At 37.5% G+C, this 6419-nt stretch overlaps 1 long non-coding RNA gene across 1 annotated transcript; it reads right to left on the bottom strand.

The window, feature by feature from the left end:
* Window positions 1–2184: 2184 nt before the first annotated feature.
* On the bottom strand, window positions 2185–4065 carry LOC128517966 (uncharacterized). The gene is made up of 3 exons (XR_008357545.1): window positions 3755–4065; window positions 2700–2738; window positions 2185–2341 (listed from the first exon to the last, which is right to left on the bottom strand). It is a non-coding gene; the product is annotated as an uncharacterized LOC128517966 (long non-coding RNA).
* Between the last annotated feature and the right edge of the window lie 2354 nt (window positions 4066–6419).

Below are 6419 nucleotides of genomic sequence, written 5' to 3' on the forward strand. Positions count from 1 at the left end.
GAATCAAATAAAAAAAAAATTAACTAAATCAAAACCCTGTGCCTGTGTAAAGAATAAGAAGATATGCCCCCCCTTTTGTGGTGTCTTCATGATGTCTGTGGTTCCAATAAGCTACAGGAACTGATAATGAACTTCCTCTCTGTGAGTGTAATATTTACCTCTAGAGACGGAGCCCTGAACTCCAAACCTTCGTTTAAGAATTCAGCAGGCCATCTCCAGTCCTTCTGGTCTTCTATCAATAGATTCCATTCAAAACCAGTTCCCCAGACCATGAAGCCAAACATCTCTCTCCACAATTAACAAGGAAAGAGTAAAAGACTTCAAGTCTGACTAATCTACCTGTACATCAGATGTAACATGTGCCAATCATAACGTAATACAATCTACAGTATAATGTGTGTACAATTCTGTCATGTGTGTTTTCATACTAATACAGTAGGGTTTACTATATGTGTATGTGGTAAGGTGAGGAAAATCAGTGTCCAAAACATCCAAGTCATCTTCCAAGCTGATCTCTTCTTCGACCCAGATCGACTTTACGTATATTAGAGAGTCAGTTGGAGCCCAAAAGGTTACTAGCACTTCATTATGGGCCAGTGCCTTCAATCCTTTACTACAGAAGATCAGCATTAGCATATGAATAAATCGTCTCTCTCTCCTGTTCTCTCTCCCTCTCTCTCTCGAGCTACGCATGTTGTTCCTGAGCTGCCAGTGATCCAGACTCCCCCTGACCCCTGGACCTGTCTGACTCATCCTGGTGAGATCTCCACACATGGATGCCCCGTGTGTCTCCTTGGAATGCATCTGGTGACAGTTTCACTCTACCATGAAGTGGCCTCTGGCCTGATGTTGACAGCTGTTTCTCTGAGGACTTGACTTAGCTGCAGTCGCTCGATAGTTCAGGACTGGAACATCCTACAAGTCTACCTGAGCCTCCAATAACTACCTGGACTCCATATTAGCATCAATTAACATCAACTGTTATGCTGAACTGCCTGCCACCTAACACAGTATAAATGCAGATCAATTCCTGCTCTCTGTTTTACCCAGATGAGGATGGGTTCCCTGTTGAGTCTGGTTCCTCTCAAGGTTTCTTCCTATTACCATCTCAGGGAGTTTTTTCCTTGCCACATGTCACCCTCGGCGTGCTCACCAGGAACTATCTGACCATTTTGATTCATACACATTCACATACCATACAACCTTAAACATGATTAGCATCTGGCAATATGCTAGTGTGATTAGCATGTTACTCACAACATCATAAGCATGTTGGTAGCATGATGTTAACATAATTAGCATTATGCTAGCATAATGCTAACATGAGTAGCATGTTGCTAGCATGACTCCAATGTGATTAGCATGTTACTTGCAAGATGATAACATAATAAGCATGCCGCTAGCATGAAGCTAACACAATTTTAACCGAATATTGTGGCTCTTACAGTAGCTACTGGATATTAGCATGTAGCTATTTACTGCTAGCATGTGTAGCATGTTAGAAACCCTCTTTGCTGGCATAAGTCAAAAGATTTAACTGAAATGACTTTAAATGTCTTGATTGTTCTGATGCGGAGAGATAAACGTCTTGCAAAATGGTTTCTAGGGTATGCTGTTTTGCCGCTAGGGAGTGGCTTGGCACCTGCTAAAAAAATCTCTAATTTATCACATTTGAAGAGACATTCTGTGTCAGAACATGAACCCCTCAAGAGAGTATAAATTGGACCCCTGAGGTGCAAGGGGGCCCACGGCAAGCATCACTCACTCTCTAGTTATATTATATTATATATTATATATCATATCATATTATATTATATATCATATCATATCTCATATATCATATTATAATATATCATATTATATAATATTATATTATATATCATATTATATCATATATCATATCATATTATATTATCATATTATCTCATATTATATTATATCATATTATATTATATCATATTATATCATATCATATCATATTATATCATATATCATATATTGTATCATATAAGATAATTGCCGTTCTCAGTGTGAGAAGAATAATCACACAAGGAGAGACCAAGCAACTTATACTACCTAAAAAAAAAAAATGTATTAATATTTTTAAATAAATGGTGTCTTGGTAAAAATGTTCTTATATAAACTGACAGAAGGGCCAAAACTGTGCCAAATTGTTGTGCAGCTCGGTTGTGGCGACGACTCAACAGGTAGTATCCAAAAGGGCAGCAACAACATAAAATGACAGAAAAATGGCAACCCTGACAATTTATAATGTTGTAAATGAAGTTTGATATGTACTTACCTGAGTGTGGTGTTCCTTTTTCCCACTCTTCATTTTTTCCTTTCGAAAAAAAAAGTACAATTATTCACTTTTCTTTTCTCTTTTATGTATAAAAATTTAATAATAGTGTTAAAATTTGCCAATATTGGTAATATTTTTGTGTGGCCGGAAGTGATTTTAATGGATTATATTTGTATGCCGAGGTACCGCTGTACATCATATTATATTATTTTAATTGTTATATTACATTGTATTACATTATATTATAACTCAAGAGGCATTTTTTTCTGAACAAAAAAAATGTTGTGCAGTTCAGTCAGTCCCTGTGGCGACCACTCAACAGGGGAATCTGAAAAAAGGCAAAAATGGCGACCCTCACAATTTATAATGTTGTAAATTCAGTTTGATATGTACTTACCTTGCTGTGGTGTTTCTTTTTCCCACTCTTTAGTTTTTTCTTTGGAAAAAAAAAATAGAATGATTTACTTTTCTCTTCTCCTGTGATGTATTTCACAAACTAAACAGTATTTTACAGTTATTTCTGCAAAATTATCACAGGTCAACCACAGGCAGCGGCCATTTGAAATTAATGAAAAACAAGTGATGGTATGTTTGGGTTTCAATGTGATCCAACTGAGGGTGTAGCAAACTGATGCTAACAATCAAACAGCAACCTTTAACAATCTCAGTCACACAAATAAACCTCATGTTCTTTTTTCTACACAATGTTTTCACAGTTAAACTCTTACCTCTGTAAATAAGAACCAATACCCCCATTTGCTACATTGTTATTTATTGTAAAAAAAAAAAAAAAAAAAAAAAAAAACAATTAGGCACTTCTGGTTAGATACTAACTGCATTTCATTGGCTTTATACATACACTTTGATAAAGCAGGATGAAAGTTGAATTTAATCTAACAATAATAAATAAACAGATTAGGGATTTCCCAATATGAAATAATACTTTTATATTTTCCTAAATAATTAAGCAATATCACACGACAGGGATCACTGTACTGCTGGATATAACATGGATGTAAAATTATACACTCAGCTTTATGATATAAACAAAACTGACTAGTGTACAAAACACTGTACGTAAGTAAGGCTAAGCAATGTCTTTAAAACCAAGCAAACGATTAAAGACCAACAATCTCACAGGTAAGCTATTTTAAAGCTGACTTGCATGAACTCGCTGTAAATTCAGAAAAGGACCGAATTTAGATTAAGCTAAACTTTAAAAGGAAAACATCTTCTTGAAATGCAGACACCAAATTTTGATAAGTTTTCAGTGAGCGTGTGTGCTCTCATCACCCAATCTAACACAGCTAGAAAAGCTTGATTGTGTAATTAGTTGTGGAAAACATTAACTTGTGAGCTTAATAACTTTCATTATCAACTCTGTGTACTGATACTGTGTGTGTGTGTGTGTGTGTGTGTGTCAGACTCTGTATCTGACACCAATTCGCTTACCGTAGACTGAAAGTTGAACTTTTTGGACTGAGACAGGTTTCTTTGTGTGGCTTCCTAATATGGAGCTTCTGTACTCAGCTTCATCAGTAACAGTGACGTTCTTCAACACCAGGGAACAGTTTCCTTTAAGCAGCTCGTCCTCAGGAACATCCACACGACCCTCATATCCTTCACCCTGAAATGTCTCTTTACCCCGTCGCTCAAACACTGCCTCACGATCAACAAACCACTCCACATGAGGTGTTTGGACAGACGGATCTTTATATTCACACGGCAGGACGACTGTGGAGCCCACTGCAGATGATACCTGCAAGGCTGAAGAAACAGTGAAATTTCAATAAGTGACTTTACTTACTGAACATTCATATGATAGAAGTAAAACAAAGATTCCTTCGGTATTATTTTTATTCTGTCATGAAAAAGAAACTGGTGTAGTACTATACTGTAGTGGTATGATCCTGTTGGGTGCAACTACATTATTTAGCTCCATCATCACCTGAGAGTCCCCAGACCCCCGATAAAGCAAAAAACTGCACATTCCAGGGTGGCCTTTTATTGTGGGCAGTATAAGGTACACCTGTGCACTACTCATGATGTCAGATCAGCATCTTGATGTGGCACACCTGTGAGGTGGGATGGATTATCTCAGCAAAGCAGAAGTGCTCACTATCACACATTTAGACTGATTTGTGGACAATGTTTGAGAGAAATGGTAATATTGTGTATCTGGAATGAATTTTAGATCTTTAAGTCCATCTCATGAAAAATCGGAGCAGAAACAAAGGTGTTGCGTTTATATTTTTGTTGAGTGTATATATATATATATATATATATATATATATATATATATATATATATATATAAAATGAAGCAATGCCAGGAAAATGCCGATTTAATAATGTGTGGGTTCATGATGAAAAGTATAAGGTTTAGCTTGAGAAAGATGACCCGGGATGTGAAAAATGTACAGTATTGCCGTAAGACTATTTAAACATGAGGAGGCAGCACTGTCTAGTAATGCTAAAGGTGCAAAGTAAAAGTAATAACTAAGTTCCTCATGGTCAGTCATCATAAGTTGGTTGGTCAAACAAAAACCCACACATTCTGACCAACTCCAGATTATTCAACAATGAGCTGTCATCAGTCAGGATGTGGGCCAGAAGCAAAATTCTGAGGTCCTGAAAAAGAAGGTTCAATGCTGCAAATCCAGTATTGACTCTTTGTACTAATGTATAAACTTAATGTAGTTGTCAATAAAAGCTTTTGACACTTATGAAATGCTTGTAATCATACTTTAGTGTACCATAGTAGCATCTGACATGCTGCTTCAGCTCAAAAGGGAGGTCACACGCTGGATGGACCAATTGGTGGCCGGCTTACAGAACGCACTCAATGATGCAGACTGGGACATGTTCTGGTGCAGCACTGTTGACATCAACATGTTTATGAAAGCAGAAGTTGGATTTTTTGGTAAACTAGCATTATTTTGGGGAAATTAGCAAGACGTGTGTGGATAAAACCATCTGCGACACTCTGAGATCTTTCACTGCCACCTACACCCAATTTCCTAACTGGCAGACCACAGGCTGTATGGGCAGATATGTCTCAGCACCCCTTCCCTTTTAGTATTCATCTGACTGCGTAGCCACTACCAACTCCACCACCATCAAGTTTGCTGACGACACCATTGTGGTGGGCCTAATCTCTGATAACTGTGAGACAGCCTTCTAGAAGAAAATTAGGAATTGGAGAACTGGTTCCAGAGGAACAACCTCCTCCTAAATATCAGCAAGACAAAGTAGTACAGTAGATAGTGGACTTCAGTAAAAGGCAAGAAAGAAAATACCAGACCCCCATCATCCAAGACAAACTAGTGGAGATGGTGGACAGCTTCAGATACCTTGGTGTTCAAATCACGCTAGACCTGTCTTGGTCCTGTCACATCAACGCTGTGGTGAAAAAGGCTAGGCAGCATCTCTACCACCTCCGACGCTTGAGAGACTTTTGATTGCCCTCCACAACTATTAATTAGCAACTCCTGCACCATAGGGAGCATTCTGATGGGAAACATCACAACCTGGTTTATCATCTTGTTGATCATCCATACTGAGATCTCTGACCTGCAATCTACAGCAAGCAGTCCTGGACCAAGGCCAGGAAGATCGTGAAGGACCTCAGCCACCCCAACAACGGCCTGTTCTCTTTGTTACGTTTAGGAAAGCACTTCCCCTCCCTGAAGGCCAACACAGACAGACTCAGGAGAATCTTCTTCCCACAGAATATACAGGCTCTCAACTAGAACACAACATAGGACTAACAATCTGGTCTGTTTTTTTTTTTTTTATTCTCTCATACAATAAGGGAGTTTTCACACTGGGAACAATTGTTTTATTCCATACACCAATTTTAGGAATGACTTTACAACTCTACTCAGTAAGGTGAGTAACCAGGTGCTGTGTAGATTCTCTTCTGTTTTCCACAGTGAATTTGAAGAAGTGCTCTCATTTAATATAAATTTATTGGTTATAGCACATGAACATATTTATTTATTTATTTTCAATATTTTTTTATTACATTAAAATATTAGCGTTTAAGTACTTAAAATTATGCAGATGTAAACAATAAATAAATAAATACAATTGGTAAATACAAGAAAAAAACTGTA

This window comes from Clarias gariepinus, chromosome 2 (assembly GCF_024256425.1).
Source record: "Clarias gariepinus isolate MV-2021 ecotype Netherlands chromosome 2, CGAR_prim_01v2, whole genome shotgun sequence".
NCBI classification, from domain to species: Eukaryota; Metazoa; Chordata; class Actinopteri; order Siluriformes; family Clariidae; genus Clarias; species Clarias gariepinus.